We start from the raw sequence: 22022 nt of genomic DNA, 5'->3' as shown, positions 1-22022 counted from the left end.
TTTCTTCTCCGTCTTCTGCATCTCATTCTTCTTTCTCTTTTTCTTCTGCTTTTTCTTCTTCATGCTGTTGTCGTTGTTGTTGTTGTTATTGGTGGTGGTGGTGATGGTCTCGTTCATCTTCCTCTTTATCATAATTTTTTTTTCTTTTTTTTCTTTTTTCTTCTTCTATTATTATTATTCTTCTTCTTACTATTACTATTACTATGCAAATTCCTTCTTGTTCTGTCTCTCCTCTGTCGCTCTCCTCCTCCTCCTCCTCCACCCAGACCGTCGCCTCCTCCTCCGCATCTACCCACTCTTCCACCCGCGCGTCCATCAGACGTCAAAAGTCGCTTCTCCCGTCACGGTTTGTAGAGATCAAAGTCAGTTCTGCGGCACCGCGGACGAGCCAAACATCGATGTGCGGCTCATTGGTGACAGCGTTGTACGTGGACAGTTGTCCGAGTTCTGCGGACGCAGCACAAAGACAAGGAAGCGATTTTGCATGCCAGGTGCTAGGTTGGAGGATATAGCATCCGCCGTAGACGTCGTCACGGAACGCGCGAAACCTGACACTCTGTATTTGATTCACGCGGGTACAAATAACATTCAGACAGCGCGACCTGAAGACATTGTGTTTAAATATCGACGAGTCATTCGCGTATACAAAGAAAAGTCACGTAACAATATTATGTCCGGGATTCTCCCTAAAGTAAACGCGCTTCCCAGTTTTTATAACAAGGCATTCAGCGTCAACACTAGTTTAGAAAAGCTTTGCGTCGACGAAGACGTAGCTTTCGTTAATGCTTGGGATCACTTCATTTAGCGCCCGTACCTATTCCGTGAGGACGGCCTCCACTTGAGTGAGGTGGGATCAGCGCGACTTGGAAGACTGTTGAACGAGGCAACCTCCGGCTACTTGGAAAAAACGGTATCCGAGGGAGCGGCACCGGCAGCCCTTGACCATTCAAACCGAAGCGACGACGGGACACATAAGAACAAATGCACCAGAAACATGTCCAGTAGGCGAAGCACAGTTGCTCGAGGCGAAAAAAACAGGAGTCATATCTCTGTCCTGTACACGAACGCTCGTAGCTTGATACCCAAGAGGCACGAATTTAGTGCGTATATTGCAGTAGAAAAACCCGACGGTCTGGCCATTACGGAGACTTGGGCCAACTCTATACATCTAATATCCGAACTCTCACTCCCGGGATATGAAATTTTTCCCGAAGGCACAAAAAGGGAGGAGGTGTAATTTGTTGCTCTCTCTCTCTCTCTTTTTTAAACATACATATATATTTACAGACTCAAAGGTGCACTGCCATGTACTGCCTATTCAAAGGGCATAGTCTATATAAAAGAAAAAATATCTAAAAATAAAAACATACATTATTAACATTCACATATATCCACACTGCACTGTCATATATACACACTGCACTGTTATTAAAGTGTCATTGGGGTAGGAAGTGTGCTTCTCCAGTGGTGGGCCGCCAGCTTAACTTCTTGTGTCTTCATCCCACGGACGTGAGGGACGGTGGCCGTGAACACATTCCACATCCGGGAGACTCTACTCACAAAGGTGCGTTGGTGCTGGCTGGTGCGGGAACGTGGCACCTCCACTGCGTCACCACGGGATAGCACCGTTCTCGTGTCCCGCGTGGTGACTCTCGGAGGTTGACGTAGTCCCGCCAGGTGTGGCACTTCCTGCACCTGTGCTTTGTGGAGAACAACAAGCGCTGCGACGTCTCTGCGGTGTTCCAGCGAATCGACGGAGCTGGGAGTCTCCGTCTGGGCTGGGGGGTCTGCAGCATCCACCAGTCGCAGCGCCCGTCGCTGGATGCTGTCGAGTCTCCCGCTGTGCGAGGCAGCACACGACATCCAAGAGAGGGCAGCGTACTCTTGGTAAGGCCGTATCTGGGCCTTGTAGAGCAGGAGCCTCCCTTTTCTGTCGAGGAAGCTGGCCACCCTTCGCAGGCAGGAGACTCTGTGGGAGGCCTTTTGGGCAATGTGTTTGATGTGGCTGTCAAACCGTAGCCCTCGATCCACTTCCACTCCCAGAATCTTGACGGATTCCTGGAGTGGGAGGGGTACGCCACCAAAGCTTAGCTTCCCCTCCACTGCTGGCCCGGCAGTGGGGGATCGAGAGACCACCATTGCCTGGGTCTTCTCCGGGGCAAAGGTCACCTGCCAGCGGGCACCCCACTCCTGTAGCACTTCCAGCTGCTGATTGACCTCATCAGCAGCTCGCCCACTGTCTTGCCGGGGGTAGGTGCAGGAGAGAGTGCAATCATCAGCGTAAGCTGAGATTGCCGGCAGCTGTTGGAGAAGGTCGTCCACGTAAATATTCCACGGGACTGGCCCCACCACTGAACCCTGTAGCACTGATGCCTCCACTGGCAAGGACTCGGACGCCTGCCCGTTAACGACGACCTGGAGCGTCCTTCCTTGCAGGTAGTCTCCCAGGAGCTGAAGGAGGTCGCCTTGGATGCCCTTAGCGCGGAGCTTCTCGAGGAGGCCACCGTGCCAAACTCTGTCGAAAGCACCCGCTATGTCCAGGGCCACCACGACAGTGTCCAGGCCGTCGTCAAGGGCGTCCTGCCAGCTCTTGGTAAGAAGCATGAGCAGATCAGAGGCGAACCGGCCAGGTCTGAACCCAAACTGTTGGTCCGAGAGGAGGTAATTGTCCTTGAGATGGCGACAGACAACGTCTGCCACAACCCTCTCGAACACTTTCCCCACCACAGAAAGCAGGGAAATGGCCCGGTAATTTTTGGGGTCAGACCTGGAGCTCCTCTTGTGGACGGGAACCACTCGAGCCTCTTTCCACGTTGATGGCCAGATGTTTTCCCGGAGGCAGGCAGAGAAGACTGTGGTGAGAGGGCAGCCAGCTCGTGGGCACACTGCTTCAGCAGGTGCGGGCTGAGGTCATCGGGGCCAGAAGCCTTCTGGGTATCCCCCCCCCTCCCCCCTCCCCCCCCTCTCTCTCTCTCTCTCTCTCGGGTGGGGGGGGGGTGAGGATGCAAAGCGCATACACAGGTCACTTGATAATGCAAGAGGAGGAGGAGGAGGAGAAGGAGGTGGAGGAGGAGGAACAAAGAAACACAAACGAAGAACAAACAACAGCAGACCTTATGGTCCTTACGAGTCTGTTTGTGACAAGCTACACTGACTATCTAATCAAAGGTGGAAGATGAAGGACAGCAAAGGCGAAGGCTCCTTCCCACCCCCCCATCCCTCCAGCCAAAGCTGGCAGGAAAGGACAAAAAAAACATGCAGCATGGAAAAACTGCATGGAATTTATGTAGGGAAGAGGAAAGAGCTTCCATTACTGCTACCACTAACCGGGCGATAAAAACGGACAAGGACACCAGTATTCGAAAGAATTTAACGTTCTTACGACAATGAATAATATCTTAGTTGCTGGTTGGATTCAAAATACTTGTCTAATCTATTCTTGAAGGCCGTAACTCTTATACTATCAACGACATCACAGGGTAGAGAATTCCAAACATTAACGACTCGATTGAAGAAGTGTTTGGCTTCGTGCGACGAGAATCTTTTACCACTTATCTTCAAATTGTGATTTCTTCTTGTTCTATTTGATCGATCAATTGTAATATTAATATTACTGTATCCTTTAAACATTTTAAATACTTCTATTAGATCGCCTCGCATTCTTCGTTTTGATAGGTTGAATAACTTTACTTCTTTTAGCCTTTGTTCATATGACAAATTTCTCAACCTAGGAATAATTTTTGTTACTCTCCGTTGAACCCGTTCTAACTTTTCTGTCTTTTCTGTAATAAGGAGACCAAAACTGTACACAGTACTCTAGATGGGGTCGAACCAGGGAATTATACAGTTTTAATATTACTTTTTCCGATTTATTACTAAAGACTCGTCCGATGAAGCCAACCAGTTTGTTTGCGGTTTTAACTACCTCTGAACAATGCTGACTGGGCTTTAAATCGCTTGATATAGTGATTCCAAGATCCTTTTCTTTACTTACTGCAGAAAGTTGTTGGCCATTCATTACGTACCGAACGCGATTGCTATTGTTTCCGATGTGTAACACTTTACATTTGTCAACGTTAAATTTCATTTGCCATTGATTGGCCCAACGTGCAAGTCGATCTATATCTGATTGTAAAGCTTCTTCGTCGAGTATCGCAGTTACTTTACTAGCAATTTTTGTGTCATCAGCAAATTTTGATACTTTGCAAGTGAGGCCATCATCGATATCATTAACATAATTAAGAAGAGCATGGGACCAAGCACTGATCCTTGAGGTACCCCGCTTCTGACGTCGAGCCAGGTAGATGAAACACCATTCAGAACTACTCTCTGTTTCCGCTCAGAGAGCCAGTCCACAAGCCAATTGTGAATGTTACCCGAGATACCGTGCGCCAATAGTTTGCTGAGCAACCGTTTGTGGGGGACCTTATCAAATGCCTTTTGAAAATCTAGATATATTATATCTACTGCTCTGTTTTCATCGAACACCTCAAAAATATAATGAAAAAAATCAAGTAAGTTAGTTAAACACGAACGTTTACTACGGAAGCCATGTTGCGAATTATTTATTACATTATTTTCTTCAAAAAATTTTACCATGTTGTCGCGAATGATAGAGTCCATTAACTTACAAACAATCGATATCAGGCTAATTGGTCGATAGTTTCCTGGATGAGACTTGTCCCCCTTTTTGAAAATTGGTGTGACATTTGCTAGTTTCCAATCCGACGGAACTTTTCCAGCTGTTAAAGATTTATTGAATATGGTAAAGAGCGGTTTACAAATTTGATGTTTGATTTCTTTTAAGATCCTAGGGGTAATTCTGTCTGGACCAGGAGCTTTGCTTACTTTAATCTTTTCAATTGTGCGTAAAATGTCACTTTCTACGATGAGCACGCCATTTAAAATCTTTTCGGTCCTTTTAACCTCCGGCGGTTGAGGTGATAAACAATCTTCGTCTGTAAATACGGATGCGAAAAAGTTATTTAGGATTGTAGCCATTTCATTTTCATCGTTTGTGTGGTTACCATTATCATTAGCAAGCGGTCCGATACTACAAGTGAGTGACTTTTTATTATTTACATAGCTAAAAAATTCTTTAGGATTAGATTTACTCGTTTCCGCTATATATTCTTCAAGATTTTTCTTGCTTCGTTTTATTAATTTCTTGGTTGTGCAGCGAATTCTGTCCAACTCTAGTTTGTCAGTCTCATTCTGAGTTGATATGTATCTACTGTATACGCGTTTTTTAAGAGATAGGCTATTCTGAATTTCGTTCGTTATTCCACCATTTGGGTTTCTTCTTAAAAGTTGAACATCAGTTACGATAGGGTACGCATTTGCTTATGGCATTGTTCAATATTGTGGTGAAGGCCCCCCAAGACTTATCAATATCTGTTCCCGTCGAAATTACAGTCCGGCCAGAATTACTTAGGATTGATCGGAGTATTACGAAATTCGCTCTCTGATAATCAGGTACCTTTTCTTTACTAGGAATCAGGGTTGGAAAAAAATAAGATTTTTTTAATAAAAAGTCAGATTTTTTTATTAAAATCAGATTTTTTTTTTGTAATCGATTTTTTTATTATAATTGATATTTTTGCGTTTTTCAATAATTCACATTTAATCTGTTGTTTGGTAATGAATTTTTTCGTGTTTATGTGTAAAACATGCTTTTTCTCTCTTTTTGCTGTGGGAATAATTTGGCCCGAATATGTATGAAAAGGTTATTATACACTTGATACCTGCATTATTTACTGAAGATGACCATAAGGAAAGAAATGACTACTGTAAACTTTTTATCCATTCTAATATTGTAGGATATTTACTAAAAAAAATATTGAGCTTTGAAAATCATAAACGCTTGAAAAAAGATGCAACAATATATATGAGCTTACATTCGGCTACAAGTTTATAAAATGTTAACACATTGCATTTTAGTTATTGTCTGTGTAAAAGAACACTTTGTTTCATTATGAAATACATTATACACATGTGATATTTATGCAAAATATAAAAGATATAACAGGCAGGGTTACACTTTCTTTCATCATTTCTATCAGATACATGGAAGGTACCAAGATAAGTTTGGGGCATCAGAGGAAATGATTCTGTTTTTGTTAAAGTGGCTGAACACAGAAACAAGATTTGATGCTTTTTCATTACCTAGACGGTTTCCATTTTTTTATTGCACAAGTCCAAAGGTTGAAAAGACTCTTTCAATTCCTGCTGAGGAAGCAACAGCTGTATGTAACTGGGTAGGCACCACCACACAGTCTTTAATATCTCATGAAAATGTTTGCCCCAAGCAAGTGGTGATAGGGTATTTACATCAGGTTTAAAATGCATATGCTTGAAAAGCATGAACTCTCCTCGATAGCTCATTAATGTTGAAAGAAACTGGGGGAAAATTTTCTTCCACATAATGTTCTGCTCTATCAATCTCCTCAGCAGTGAGACACTTACCCTGATACCAAGGGTCAACCAAATTTGCTAAGTAATGAGCAAGTGTTAGTGCTGATTTTTTCCTCTTTAGTAACTTATCCAAATCTTTCTGCTCTGTTAAACATTCCTGCAAATCACATTCAAGTTTGAACCAAACTTCTACTGCATCGCTAATGATCTTCACGTTGAAGTCTGTCACTGCAATTGGTTTGAGTCTCTCAAAATAATCTTCAGCAGATCTCTTCAATGCCTTGTCATTGACCTTCCTAATTATCTGTTGCTCAGCGTCATCACTGTGTTCCCTACATATTTTAACTAAGATATCCCAGTTTTGTACTTTTAAATGTAATGTTTTGTAATTTTAAATATAATGAGCAAACAATGCTCATTATATTTGAAATTAAAGGATTTTGATTTTAATCGGTGATTTTTTCTGTGATTATAATCGATTATAATCGCATGATTAAAATCATTTGATTTTAATCATGCCAACCCTGCTAGAAGTTACTTTCCTTTCTTTCATCTTGATGCTGAACGTGAGTGTTCGGTAATCGCTAGAACTAAAAATTGGACCAACATTTACTTCGTTAACTAGATCAGCTGTCGTTGAAAAGATAAGGTCAAATATATTATTTTTCCGAGTCGGTTCTTGAACGTGGTAATGTAAATCACTTTCTAGTAAATTTGTATACAGGTCGAGCCCTGTATGACAGTTCAACGGTTTGCCCCATCAGGAGGAGGAGGAGGAGGAGGAGGAAAGCGACAGAGGAGAGACAGAGCGAGATGGTATTTGCATAGTAATAGTAAGAAGAAGAAGAAGAAGAAGAAGAAGAAGTAGGAAGGAGAAGAAGAATAGAAGAAGAAAAAAAGGAAAAAAAAAGAAGAAAGATGAAGAGGAAGAGGAAGATGAACGACAACAACAACAACAACAGCATGAAGAAGAAGAAGTAGATGAAGAAGAAAAAGAAAAAGAAGAAGGAGATGCAGAAGAAGACGGAGAAGAAGAAAAAAGCAGAGGCCACAGTAGCGGAAGAATAAGACGAAGAAGAGGAAGAAAGAAGAAAAATTATCCGTTTAGAATATGTAAGAACAGAAAAAGGAGAAAGATACAAGTAGAAAGAAATCGAAAGACCGCCAGAAGAGTTCCAGGAGGAGGAGGAGGAGGAGGAGGAGGAGGAGGAGGAGGAGGAGAATGTGCAAGAGGAGGAGGCGAAAGAGGAGAAGAGCAGACGGCATAGGAACAAGAAGACTAAACAGCAACAACTTTTATTTCCCTCGCTGTTGTTTTCCCGTCCGCCCCCGACTCTCACCCAGCTTTCCCCCTGCCTTTCCCAGCTGTATATAAAATTTTGAACATGTGCAGAGGCCAGACACCTTTTTGACACCTCCAGAGACAGACAGACCTAGGAAGCGCTGTAGCTCAAGGAGAATCATTTGGTCCTCGTCTGCAGAAGGTTAGTATCCTTAACATTTTTTCTCTCTCTCTAGTTTGTTTGTTATGTTGCCTTAGTGTTTGCTTTAGAAGAAGAAAGGTTAAGTTCAATGTTTTCCGTGTTAGTTTTCACCTACAAGAGTTGTGTAAGGACGAGCAAAGATGTTAACATTAAAAAAAAAAACTTGCTTTGGTTATGGGGATTTGGTCGTAGGAGGAAAGGAACGAAGATCAGTAGAATAAGGAGGAAGAGGATAAAACGAAGACAGATAATAGGAGAAGGTGAACCAGTAGGGAGGTGGTATAAAGGAACTAGGAGGAGGGAAAAATAGCTACAATAACAGTAGGAGTAGAAGAAAGAAGAAAAGGGAAAAATTTAGGAAAAGGAACAGTAGGAAGCGGCCAAGAAGAAGAAAACAATAACAGGAGGAGTAGAAGAAAGAGGGAAAGGAGAAGAGAACAATAGGAAGTGAACAAGAAGAAAAAGATGAAAAGTAACACACAGCACACCACCAACCCAACCTAACCTAACCCAACCCAACCTAACCTAACCCAACCTAACCTAACCTAACCTCCCTCTCCTCTCCCGCAGACTCTGATCGTGGGACTGTGCCTGCTGGTGACCCTCGCGGCGGCACTACCATACCCCGACCCCGAAGCCCTGCCCATCCCCGTGGCTGTCGCAATCCCTGACGCAGAGGTTGACGCAGAGGCTGACCCAAGCCGCATGGGGTACTATGGTTGATATGGAGGACACAGTGGACATGGGTTTGGTGGATTTGGTGGTGGTTTCGGCGGTTTCGGACATGGAGGACACGGCTTCGGGCATGGAGGCTACGGACATGGCGGCTACGGCGGCTACGGCGGACACGGACACTACCACCACCACCACCACCACCACTGAGGTTTTGGTGCTGAGAGCGTTCTGAATCGACGATAAATTAGTGTTATTTATTGCAGCCTGGCGCTACACGTGTGAAATTGTTTTGAATGTTTTTTTATACCCGGAATGTTATTAATAAAGAAATGGAAGGTTGTGTTTGTCTTTTGCTTGCTTGCTGTGCACACCTCAAGGTTATTATGAGTCTGCTACTACTACTACCACTACTTTTCTTCTTTTTTTCTTTTTTTGAACGGGCCTCCATCCATTAGAGTTGCGTTGTGAGCGGTATTTTTTCTCATATCCTTTCACAAAGCAATTCATTGGCCCCACCTCGCCAATGACTGTGGCCGACAACCATCTTTATTGAATATTACAAACCTTACTAAACATATTACTTTTAAGCTAACAGAGCTTGTGGTTGATACGACTATCAACCACCGTCGCCTCAAAGTCCAGGTCGGCAATGCGGGTTGTTTTGGGTGCAGGTGACCTGGTTCCTCTCAGGCAGACCAAGGCTGACCTCAGGAGGGAGAAGGACAGCCTGCATCTCATCCAGGCGACCACACTGCTTCTTGGCTGCTGTTTCTTATCCGCCAGTGTTTCGGCGAGTCTTGCGTAGAAGCTCTGCGCCCTTGGTCCCATCCCTCCTGCCGTCGTGAATACTACCGGGGTGAAGGAGCCCTGGTCCACATTCTGTATTCTTTCTTCATATGCTCTGTTCTTCTCCTGTTCGTTTCTTCTGTGGGCTGCATCAAGGGTCAGGTCTCTGTGGCAATGGGCCATGGGATCAAAGATCCTTATGTCAAAATATGCCCTTTGTCCACGAGTCCAAAACCCTCTGGCGCTAACATCCACTCGTGCTTCGTTCGAAACATTAGCGGTGCGTCTGGCGAGGTGTTCGCCTTGCAGAAGGAGCAGCATGGGTTCCACAGTCACGTCGTGGCAGACTTCTTTCAGCATCTGAGCTGTTACGTCTCTTACTTCATCATGTCTCATGCAGACGAAACCTCCTCTCTTGCATGTCATGGCATGATTTTGGTTGAAGGGTGAGCCACAGTTACACATGTTTGGGAGCCCATCCACTGGCCAGCCATACCTGAGGCCAAGGGCATCAGTGAATTCTTTTTTGTTTAAGTTGAAGCCTTTTGCCCTGATAGGTAGTGTGGTTAGCCAGTTTGAAGCGCCCACTTCCTGTGCAATATCTGTCCTCCTCTTAAACATCATTCGAGAAAACACGAAAAAGAGAGAAAAAAAAAAGAGAAAGAGCAAGACGATAAACATGGAAGAGGAAGTGGACGAACATGAAATAAAAGAAGAGATGAAGGGAAGGAAGAAAGACGAACTGACCTTCCTGGCTCTTTCCTGTAAGGGCTGCCGCCGACACGAGATTGGGGGGTAAAGGATTTGACGATGCTCAAAGGATGGATGGATGGATGAAGGGCTTTAATAAGGGGGATATTCATAAGGTTTTGTAGGTAAGAGAACCGGGTAGGACACGTAGCAATGGGTTTAAACTGGATAAATTCAGATTCAACAGGGACATTGGCAAAAATTGGTTTACTAACAGAGTGGTGGATGAGTGGAATAGGCTGAGCAGTCATGTGGTGAGTGCCAATACAATTGTCACATTAAAAAATAGATTAGATAAATTCATGGACAGCGATATTAGGTGGAGTTAGATACACGGGAGCTTAGGGTCAAAGGAGCTGCCTCGTACAGGACTACCGACCTCTTGCAGACTCCTACGTTCCTATGTTCTTATGTTCCTATGACCGTCCAGGTAGGCTATAGAGACACCCTCACTTAAAGCCGCAGGTGCCCAGTACCAGCTACAGCCAGATTTGACAAGACTCACCATGACTCACCTCTCTCACTCTCGTTAAAAATACTATAGCCTAACATTAGTATTTTTCATCATTATAATTGTTGTCTATGACTATTTTCGTATCATTAATATTTCGTAATTATGTTAAAGATGAGTAGATAGGTAGAGAGAGAGAGAGAGAGAGAGAGAGAGAGAGAGAGAGAGAGAGAGAGAGAGAGAGAGAGAGAGAGAGAGAGAGAGAGAGAGAGAGAGAGAGAGAGAGAGAGAGAGAGAGAGAGAGAGAGAGAGAGAGAGAGATTAACCAGAGAGAAAGTGGACGTACACGTAAGAGAAGGAAGAAGAGAAATTAAGAGAAAGTATGAAGGAATGGAAAGGAAAGGTCGAGAGTGAAAACAAAAAAATGCACATAATTGATGAGCGAGAAAAAAAATGACTGAGATGACCACAAAAAAAAAAAACATGAACAGGGAATAATTATGAAGAAGGGAATAAAAGGCGTGTGAAGATCAGGAGAGGAGAGGAAAGGAGAATAGAGGAAAGATGAGGAGAGGAGAATAGAGGAAAGATGAGGAGAGGAAAGGAGAATAGAGGAAAGATGAGGAGAGGAAAGGAGAATAGAGGAAAGATGAGGAGAGGAGAATAGAGGAAAGATGAGGAGAGGAAAGGAAAGGAGAGGAGAGGAAAGGAGAGGAAAGGAGAGGAGAGGAGAGGAAAGGAGAGGAGAGGAAAGGAGAGGAAAGGAGAGGAGAATAGAGGAAAGATGAGGAGAGAAAAGGAAAGGAGAGGAGAGGAAAGGAGAGGAGAGGAGAGGAGAATAGAGGAAAGATGAGGAGAGGAAAGGAAAGGAGAGGAAAGGAGAGGAGAATAGAGGAAAGATGAGGAGAGGAGAGGAAAGGAGAGGAGAGGAGAGGAGATTAGAGGAAAGATGAGGAGAGGAGAGGAAAGGAGAGGAAAGGAGAGGAGAATAGAGGAAAGATGAGGAGAGAAAAGGAAAGGAGAGGAGAGGAAAGGAAAGGAGAATAGAGGAAAGATGAGGAGAGATAAAACCTCCTCGACACTGGGCCCGTATTCTGAGACACTCGGCTCGCACAACAAATATTTCCAAGGTCCACAAAGGAGATTCGTCGGGTTGCCATGAGTGTTCTTCACGGTCATGGTGCAGAGGCCTGGCCAGACTATCTCTAGGTCTGTAAAACTAGCCATGAAAATACACACAACTTCCACGGAAACCTTATTAAGTGTAAGTGTGGGAGCCCTGAAATGCTTGAGAATATGAGCGCAGGTCTTAGGGTACGGGCGTGGCTTCATGCTGCAGGCGCCCCCGTCCCCCCTCCCTCCGGGGGGCACTAACCTGTCCCGGCGGAGGGAAAACAATAACACCATCGGCCTCAGCAGGGCATGAACCTCGGACCGCCGGATGACAGTTAGGGGTTTAATATAGCAATGTAATATTTACATGATTTAATATTTATCGTTTTGCTTCTGAACAGTAGATTACAAGTACAAATTCTTTATAGACATATAAATATAAACATAAGACTCAAATAATGTTACAATTTCTATTACTAGTATACCAATTAGATTTACAATTACCTAATCCGAACCTAAAAAAATAACTGAATTGTAAATAGAATTACTCCAAGCCTCAGAGTCGGCTCCCTGCTCCCTGCTACGGGCTGGACACATGGATGGGCGAAACTTTTATTCTCTCTCTCAGTGCACGGCGATCAGGAGTGAAGCAGAGCAGTCATCGGCATGAGTGGATAGAACAGTTTGTCTGGGGAAGAGCATCGATGACAAGTAGAGATACAGAGAGTGGTACAAGTAAGGTTGTGTGCATACGCCGTAGCTACGCGTGGCTCCGGCGCTGAACTCCGTCGCGTTGACCCTTTGGTGGGAAAACCATCACCGCGGGACACCACCAGGCCGCGGTGACGTCCGGGATTACCATAATTTACTTTCCCAAGGTCTTCCCAGGTACGCATTGAACTACCAGCCCGCAAGGGATTATGAAGAGCTGGGTGAACTGCACGCTGACTGACCCGGCCTGGATTCGAACCCGGGCCCACGGTTTCGTAACTTGGCACGCTATCCCGGAGGAGGTAGAAGAAAGCCCTGCGGAACGCCACTGCTTATTCAACTTAAAAGGGGAAAAAACTGGCCATCTAAAAAAACGACATCGGACCCTTGAACCCTTTTCGATCCGAGGGGCACATGTCTGGCCTCCCCTCACTTTTTATACCCCCGTTTTTTTTTACTTTCCACTTGCTTCTTTTCACTCATTATTCATTATTGTTTTACACTGTTGACTCGGTACCAGTACTTAAGTGTTCGTGAGCGTTACCGTTGTTCGGATAAATGAGTACGACGCTAGGTGTTACAGGCGCGAAAATTTGAAAACGTCGGATCGGATAGGGTTAAGGGAGGAGCTGCTGCTGGGAGGGTGCTCAAAGGGGTAAGGGTTGGCAACAGGCGCGGGCGTGGCCGGGAGGGAGGGTCCATATCATCAAACGGATCGGACGCCCATGAAGACTGTTTCCCAAGGCCACAGAGAAGATTAACCAGACTTTCATGGGTGATTTTCCAGTTTAGGTCGTGTAAAACTATCACTGGGATCACAAAGTAGTCCATGAAAATCTCGGCAACTTCTACAAGGGGCTTTTGAAACAGACGAACTGAGACGCCGACTCGTTAAGAATGCTGGTCCAGGTGCAGGGACAGGCAGGTAGGCAGGGTAAGGGAGGGGCGCAGCGAGGGTCCCAGATGGTCCCAGCCAGGCACAGTCCCACAATCACAATGAGAGTCTGGATGAGGAAAAATTGATGTTGGATTGGTTGCGGGGATGTTTCTGTTGATCTTGTCCTATTGTTTTCCTCCTGCTGTTTTGTTCTCCTTTTCTGTTTTCTTCTACTCCTTCTGTTTTGCTCTCCTTTCCTGTTTTCTTCTACTCTTACTATTTTGTTCTCCTTTTCTGCTTTCTTCTACTCCTGTTCTGTTCTTCTTTACTATTTTCTTCAACTCCTCCTGTTCTTCTTTACTATTTTCTTCTACTCCTACTGTTTTGTTCTCCTTTTCTACTTTCCTCTACTCCTACTGTTCTGTTCTCCTTTACTTCTTTCTTTTATTCGCACCATTTTGTTCTCCTTTTCTGCTTTCTTCTACTTCTACTGTTCTGTTCTCCTTCTTTCTTCTACTCCCACTGTTCTGTTCTCCTTCTTTCTTCTACTCCCACTGTTCTGTTCTCCTATTCTGCTCCGGCACCGTAGCAAGGCCGTCGAGAGGGGCCCCTTCGATGGCCTTGACGGTATAAGTGGGACGATACTAAATATTCAGGTGGCATTCTCGGATGTTAATGGTAAAGATAAAACAAACGCCTCCGTCTCCACTCGAGGGCTCAGGGCAGCGCCAAATACTTGAAGAAGACTCTGTGTCGCCTTCCGCCTCCCGCTGGGCTCAGGAAGAAAGTGAGTCATCTGGAAATCCCCCGGAAAACACTGCCGAGAGAGAGAGAGAGAGAGAGAGAGAGAGAGAGAGAGAGAGAGAGAGAGAGAGAGAGAGAGAGAGAGAGAGAGAGAGAGAGAGAGAGAGAATGCTTAGGAATAATGTGTCATCTGAAAATCCCCGGAAAGAGAGAGAGAGAGAGAGAGAGAGAGAGAGAGAGAGAGAGAGAGAGAGAGAGAGAGAGAGAGATAGAGAGAGAGAGAGAGAGAGAGAGAATGCTTAGGAATAATGTGTCATCTGAAAATCCCTGAAAGAGAGAGAGAGAGAGAGAGAGAGAGAGAGAGAGAGAGAGAGAGAGAGAGAGAGAGAGAGAGAGAGAGAGAGAGAGAGAGAGAGAGAGAGAGAGAGAGAGAGAGAGAGAGAGAGAGAGAGAGAGAGAGAGAGAGAGAGAGAGAGAGGGAGAGGCTATGTGCCGAGCCTATGGAAAGTATCTAATGTGACGCCGATTTTTAAAAAGGGGGACAGGTCAGTTGCTTCAAACTATCGCCCAATTAGCTTAACATCGGTTATAGGGAAGATGCTGGAGTCCATAATAGCCAGGAACATTCGGGAGCATTTAGAGAAACATAGCTTAATTCACGACTCGCAGCATGGGTTCACAAAAGGTAGGTCATGCCTCACCAATCTCTTGTCCTTCTACAATAAAGTATTTGAGGCGGTAGACAGAGATGAAAATTATGATGTAATCTATCTTGATTTTAGTAAAGCGTTTGACAAAGTTCCTCACCAACGACTGTTGCTTAAATTACAGGCTCACGGAGTAGAGGGTAAAGTTTTGAACTGGGTCAAGGCGTGGCTTAGCAATAGGAAGCAAAGAGTGCAAATCAATGGTAAAAGATCTGACTGGGGATGTGTTACGAGTGGGGTCCCACAAGGTTCGGTATTAGGTCCACTTTGTTTATTATTTATATCAATGACTTAGACACAGGAATTAGTAGTGATGTTAGTAAATTTGCAGATGATACCAAGATCGGTAGAGTAATTGAGTCGGATCAGGACGCTAGTATTCTCCAAGGTGAACTCAACAGATTATATGACTGGGCGGATAAATGGCAGATGGAGTTCAATGTAGGGAAGTGCAGTATTCTGAGTGTAGGTAGGAACAACCCTCACATAACTATTGCTTAAAGGACACTCTCATAAGTAGGTCTAAAAGGAGAGGGATTTAGGGTCTTAGTGAGCTCTGATCTCCGTCCAAGGGCACAATGCATTCAAGTTAGAAATCGAGCTAATAGGGTACTGGGATTTATTTCAAGGAGCGTAAGCAACAGAAGCCCCGAAGTCTTCCTCAAACTATATTTAGCATTAGTTAGACCTCATCTTGACTATGCGGTTCAGTTCTGGTCACCCTACTATAGAATGGATATCAAAATGTTAGAATCGGTGCAGAGGAGGATGACTAAGATGATTCAGGGGTTGAGAAACTTGCCATACGAGGAAAGACTCAAACAGTTAAACTTGCATTCTCTAGAAAGGCGAAGGGTGCGTGGAGACATGATCGAGGTTTATAAATGGATGAAGGGCTTTAATAAGGGAGACATTCATAAGGTTTTGTTGGTAAGAGAACCGGGTAGGACACGAAGTAACGGGTTTAAACTGGATAAATTCAGATTCAACAGGGACATAGGTAAAAATTGGTTTACTAACAGGGTGGTGGATGAGTGGAATAGGCTTAGCAGTCATGTGGTGAGTGCCAATACAATTGTCACATTCAAAAATAGACTAGATAAATTCATGGACAGCGATATTAGGTGGGGTTAGATACACGGGAGCTTAGGGTCAAAGGAGCTGCCTCGTACAGGCCTATCGGCCTCTTGTGGACTCCTACGTTCTTTTATGTTCTTATGTTCTTATGTTCTTATGAGAGAGAGAGAGAGAGAGAGAGAGAGAGAGAGAGAGAGAGAGAGAGAGAGAGAGAGAGAGAGAGAGAGAGAGAGAGAGAGAGAGAGAGAGAGAGAGAGAGAGAGAGAGAGAGAGAGAGAGAGAAAATGCTTAGGAATAATGTGTCATCTGAAAATCCCCGGAAAATACTGCCGAGAGAGAGAGAGAGAGAGAGAGAGAGAGAGAGAGAGAGAGAGAGAGAGAGAGAGAGAGAGAGAGAGAGAGAGAGAGAGAGAGTGAATGCTTAGGAATAATGTGTCATCTGAAAATCCCCGGAGAGAGAGAGAGAGAGAGAGAGAGAGAGAGAGAGAGAGAGAGAGAGAGAGAGAGAGAGAGAGAGAGAGAGAGAGAGAAGTAAAAGTAGTAACGATCATATTCTCAAACACTTCGGCGCCTAAGCACACACGCATATGACAAGGCTTTCGTAAGAGGGTCGGGCCTTTCCAGGGGTAGTTGTATGAGCCTGGTGGTAGTGTGATGAAGTCTTCGCGCCATGAATGTGAAGAAAAGACGCATCAGAACCCGATTACTCTCTTTTCGACCTTTGGAAATAATTAAGGTGAATGGTGGAAGCGTCTTATACTTCCGACGTAAATCCACAAAGAACACGTTAGTTAGTTAGTTTAGTTTAGTTTAGTTTAGTCCAGTCCAGTCCAGTCCAGTCCAGTCCACTCCAGTCCACTCCAGTCCAGTCCAGTCCAGTCCAGTCCACTCCAGTCCAGTCCACTCCAGTCCAGTCCAGTCCACTCCACTCCACTCCACTCCACTCCACTCCACTCCAGTCCAGTCCACTCCAGTCCAGTCCAGTCCAGTCCAGTCCACTCCAGTCCAGTCCACTCCAGTCCAGTCCAGTCCAGTCCAGTCCAGTCCAGTCCAGTCCAGTCCAGTCCAGTCCAGTCCAGTCCAGTCCAGTCCAGTCCAGTCCAGTCAGTCAGTTTAGTTATTTCATTGTTTAAATATTATGTGTCACCATGATTTGTAGGTAGAGAAAAACGTGTAGGAGTTTATTTGTAAGTAGACTGTAGACAAAAAAGAGGATATAGGCTACGTACGTTTGTTAATAAAAGGAAAATGAAGAATATAAATATAAAAAGGAGAATAGAATGAAAAACAAAAGAGAGTGCTTAGTAGTAAGTAGAAAGTTGGCAAAAGAAAATGCGTATAGCTACGTTTGTTTGTCACTAAAGAAAATGAAAGGTATAGAAGTTTTGTGTCTGAAAATGTAAAACTGAAAATAACAAACGAGGAGGAGGAAGAAGAAGAAGAAGATTATGAAGATGAAGAAAAATAAAGATGAAAAAAAGGAAAAAAAGGAAAAAGAAAAAAGAAGAAAAGATGAAAAAAAGGAAAAAAATGAAAAAAGAACAAATGAAAAAAAAGGAAAAATAAGAAAGAAAAATGAAGAAGAAAAAAAGATGATTAAGAAGAAAAGACGAAAAAAAGAAAAGGTTTGGGAAATAGAGGAGGGTAGGATAGATGTTGCTCGTACTTAAAAACAAACCAGAAATAAGCAGGTTAGGTTAGGCATTGATATAAAAACAAAACAAAAACAACAACGAAAAAATCAAAGCACGGTGCAGTTTATAGCCATTAAGAAGAAACTCAAAAAAAGACAACAGGTTAGATTACTCTGAGCCCAAGCTGAGTAAAAAGAAAGTTGAGTGTTTGTTTGTTTATAGGAAAGAAGGCTTAGACGAGGAGGAGCCATCCGCTATTCTGGGGCTAAAAATAAAGAAAAAAGAAAGTAAAGAAAATGATAATGAAAAATAATAATAATAAAGAAAAAAGAAAATAAAGAAAATAATAATGAAAAGAAGAAAGACAATAGTTAAGGAAAAGAAAGAAAAGACGCTAATCTGTGACTGAAAATAAAGAAAAAAGAAAGTAAAGGAAGAAAATAAAGAAAATGATCATGAAAAAAAGAAAGAAAATAGTAAAGGAAAGGAAAGCCGCTAATCTGACCGAAAATAAAAATAATAAAAAAAAGAACATAAGAAAATAATGAAAGAAAATAGAGAATGAAAGTAATAAAGAAAATAAAAAAGAAAATAAAGATAGAAACTAATAAAGAAAAAGGAAATAATAAAGAAAATAAAGAATGAAAATAAAGAAGAAGAAAATACAGAAAATAAAGAAAGAAAATAATAAATAAAAGAAAGAAAGAACATGATAAAGAAAGAAAATAAAGAAAATCAAGAAAATAGTAAAGAAAAAGTAAAACAAAGAAAACAAAAAAGAAAATAAAGAAAAATTAAAATAAAGAAAAAGAAAATGATCAAGAAAATAGTAAAGAAAATAATAAAGACAACGTTAAAAGATATTGATTTACGAAGGTTATTTTACGTTGTACAGTAGAAACAAACAATCAAACAAACAAACAAACGATAAATAAATAAATAAATAGAAAAATATAACACCACAAACGAGAGAGAGAGAGAGAGAGAGAGAGAGAGAGAGAGAGAGAGAGAGAGAGAGAGAGAGAGAGAGAGAGAGTTGAATAGGCGCTGCGTAGTTGAAAAGCGGCCTCACAACACACACACACACACACACACACACACACACACACACACACATTCTTCGGGTCAGCCACCTTGCCTGTACTTCTTTTTTTTTATGGTTCACCCAAGAATTACCTCCTCCTCCTCTTCCTCTTCCTCCTCCTCCTCCTCCTCCTCCTCTTCCTCTTCCTTCAACTTCTTATGCACCTGTTTCTCTCTTCTTCCTTATATGTTGTTGTTGTTGTTTTTGTTCCTCTTCTTCATCTCCTCTTTATCTTCTTTTTATCTCCTCTTTTCTTACCTTATTCTTCCTCTTAGCTTCCTTTGTCTTGTTCCTCTTATTCTCCTTTCCTCTTATTCCTCTGTTCTGCCGCCTCTTCCTCTTTCTTCAGTTTCTTCTTCATTCCTCTTCTTTAACTTTATTTTACTTTCTTACTCTATCTTCTTGTTCCTCCATTTCATTTTTGTCTCCTTGGTCTTTATTTTACTTTCTTACTCTATCTTCTTGTTTTTCCTCTTCATTTCCTTTACTTGTTCCTCTTATTCTCCTCTCCTCTTATTCCTCTGTTCTTCCGCCTCTTCCTCTTCCTTTATTTGCTTCTTCTTCATTCTTCTCTTTAACTTTATTTTACTTTCTTCCTCTGTCTTCTTGTTCTTCCTCTTCACTTTCTTTGTCCTTTGTGCCCTCTTCCTCATCCATTGTTTTCCTTAATTGACCTTTCTCTCCTCTCTCTCCTTTCCTTCCCTGTTCCTCTTCCTTCCTTCTTTTATTTTTTGCCTTCTCTATCTCCTTTTCTTTCATTCCTTTTGTCTCCTCCTCCTCATCCATTGTTTTCCTTTATTGACCTTTCCCTTTTCTCTCCTTTCCTTCCCTGTTCCTCTTCCTCTCTTCTAGTTTTACCTTCTCTATCTCCTTTTCTTTTATTTCCATCTTCTTTTATCTCTTCTATTATCTCTGTCCCCTTTTCTTTTCTTCCTTTGTTTCTTCTTCCTCATCGATTCTTTTCCTTTATTGACCTTTTTCTCCTCTCTCTCTCCTTTTCTTCCCTGTTCCTCTTCCTCTCCTCTAGTTTTACCTTCTCTATCTTCTTTTCTTTCATTCCTTTGTTTCTTCCTCCTCATCCATTCTTTTCCCTCTCCTTTCCTTCGCATGTTACCTTTCTTCGTCTCTCCTTTCATTCCTTTCTTTATTTCCTTCCTCTTCCTTACCCATTCTCCTTTATCAACCTTCCTCTCGTCTCCTCTTTCCTTCCCTCCTGTTATTCTCTTTCTCTTTCTTCCTCTTATCTATATTTACCTTTCTTTCTTATCCATTATTTTCCTTACTTTATCTTTCTCTCGTCTCCTTTCCTCCCTTTTTTACTCTCTTTCTCTTTTCTCCTCTCTTCTATATTTACTTTTTCCTTTTTCTTTCATTCCATTCTTTATTTCTTATTCCTTAACCTTATCTTCATCTCTCCTCTCCTCTCCTCCTCTCTTACTCTTTCTTTTCTCCTTCCTTCCATCTCTACCTTTCTTCTCTTCATTTCATTCCTTTGTTTTCTCTTCCTTATCCATTCCTTCTTTCTTCTTTCCTTCCCTACTGTTACATGTCTTCTCCTTTTCCTTCATCCCTTTATTTCTTCGTTATCCAGTGTTTTCCTTAGTCAGCCTTCGTCTCCTCTCCCTTTTCCTTCCTACCTGTTACCTCTCTTCTCCTTTTCCTTCATCCCTTTGTTTCTTCTTTATCCAGTGTTTTCCTTAGTCAACCTTCGTCTCCTCTCCCTTTTCCTTCCTACCTGTACTCTCCCTTTTCTTCCTCCTTCCTGTTCTTTTTTCCAACCCACCTGAAGACCCAAAACGAACAGGTAACCAACCCGCTGCATACAAGAGTCACATTTATAACACACACACACACACACACACACACACACACACACACACACACACACATTGTCTCTCTCTCTCTCTCTCTCTCTCAACTACGAAAGGCGAATGAAATGAAGAGCAGAAAGGCAGAGATAGAAGAGAGAAGAAAAAGAGGGTAAGAGAGGAGGAGAGGAGAGGAGAGATGAAGATGAGGTTAAGGAAGAGGAAATAAAGAAAGGGATGAAAGAAAAAAGAACCCACAAAGTTAGCAACATGAGCGGGTTTCATAGCTTAGAGCGAAGGGGATTCCCGGGGTATTTCGCAGGGCTTGGGGAGGAGGAAGAAGAGGAGGAGGAGGAGGAAAGGTTTGGGGGAATACAGAGGAGGGAGAAAGGTGGTTACTTGTGGGGCAGGAGAAGAAGAAGAGGAAAGGAACCAGAAGGAAGAAGAGGAGGAGGAGGAGGAGGAAAGGTTTGGGGGAATACTGAGGAGGGGAGGTGGTTGCTTATGGGGAAGAAGAAGAAGAATAGGAAAGTAAGGAGAAGAAGGAGGAGGAGGAGGCGGTAGAAAAGGAGCTAATGAATATAGCTAAAAGGGTATCTAGGCGGGGGGGGGGTAAAGAAGGAGGAGGAGGAGGAGGAGATGAATGAATAGACGGTGAAGGAAGAAGAGGAGGAGGATGGGCTGGGAAGAGCGAGAAGCGGTGGACGACGAAGAGGAGGAGGAGGAGGAGGCGGGGGCGGCGCCGGAGGAGATGAATGGTAGAGGGTGAAGGAAGAGGAGGAGGAGGAGGATGGGCTGGGAAGAGCGAGAACCGGTGGACGACGAAGAGGAGGAGGAGGAGGAGGGGGAGGAAGAGGAGATGAATGGATAGACGGTGAAGGAAGAAGAGGAGGAGGATGGGCTGGGAAGAGCGAGAAGCGGTGGACGACGAAGAGGAGGAGGAGGAGGAGGAGGAAGAGGAGATGAATGGATAGACGGTGAAGGATGAGGAGGAGGAGGATGGGCTGGGAAGAGCGAGAAGCGGTGGACGACGAAGAGGAGGAGGAGGAGGAGGAGGTGTCAAAACTATCTTACTTTCTCCTCCGATTTCATTCCTGTTTATTTCTCGTCTTCACTCAGCTTACAAATCCTTTCTATCATGACAACGATTTTTTTTCTGTTCCTCCGATTTTCTTCTTCATTATTTTCCCTCGCTTTCATTCCTCGTTTACTTTCCCGTTTAGTAATTTGCTTGTTTTCCTTTCGTTTTTACTCTTCGACTTTCATTTCCATTCTCGTTTACTTCTTCCATCAGTGTGTGTGAGAGAGAGAGAGAGAGAGAGAGAGAGAGAGAGAGAGAGAGAGAGAGAGAGAGAGAGTGGGGTGGGAACGTGAACTCTTGCCTCCTAAATGTTTAAAAATGCTCGTAAAATGCTCGACGTAAATGTACTTTGAAGATGAGAGAAACACTTCGGCGCGGCGAGGAAGAAAAAAAAAAAGTATCTAATCATTTATTTTATTTATGTTGTAAAGGAAGAAAGATACCGAAGAAAATAGAGAGAAAATACCAAAGATATAGCTAGAGAGAGAGAGAGAGAGAGAGAATTTGTTGTTCCGTTACAGTGAGTAGTTGGTTTTTGTCCCTCTCTCTCTCTCTCTCTCATTGTACCACTCCTGGATAACGCGTCATCTCCTCCTCCTCCTCCTCCCTCCTCCTCCTCCTCCTCC

The 22022-nt window shown here is 43.3% G+C and overlaps 1 protein-coding gene across 2 annotated transcripts in view; it reads left to right on the top strand.

Annotated features, from left to right (window-relative positions):
- LOC127001212 (uncharacterized) overlaps positions 1–22022 on the top strand; it is a 348018-nt gene that overhangs the window by 295289 nt on the left and 30707 nt on the right. The window lies entirely within an intron of this gene.

Source organism: Eriocheir sinensis, chromosome 20 (genome assembly GCF_024679095.1).
Source record: "Eriocheir sinensis breed Jianghai 21 chromosome 20, ASM2467909v1, whole genome shotgun sequence".
Lineage (NCBI taxonomy): Eukaryota > Metazoa > Arthropoda > Malacostraca > Decapoda > Varunidae > Eriocheir > Eriocheir sinensis.
This window is presented reverse-complemented; position numbering and strand designations above follow the sequence as displayed.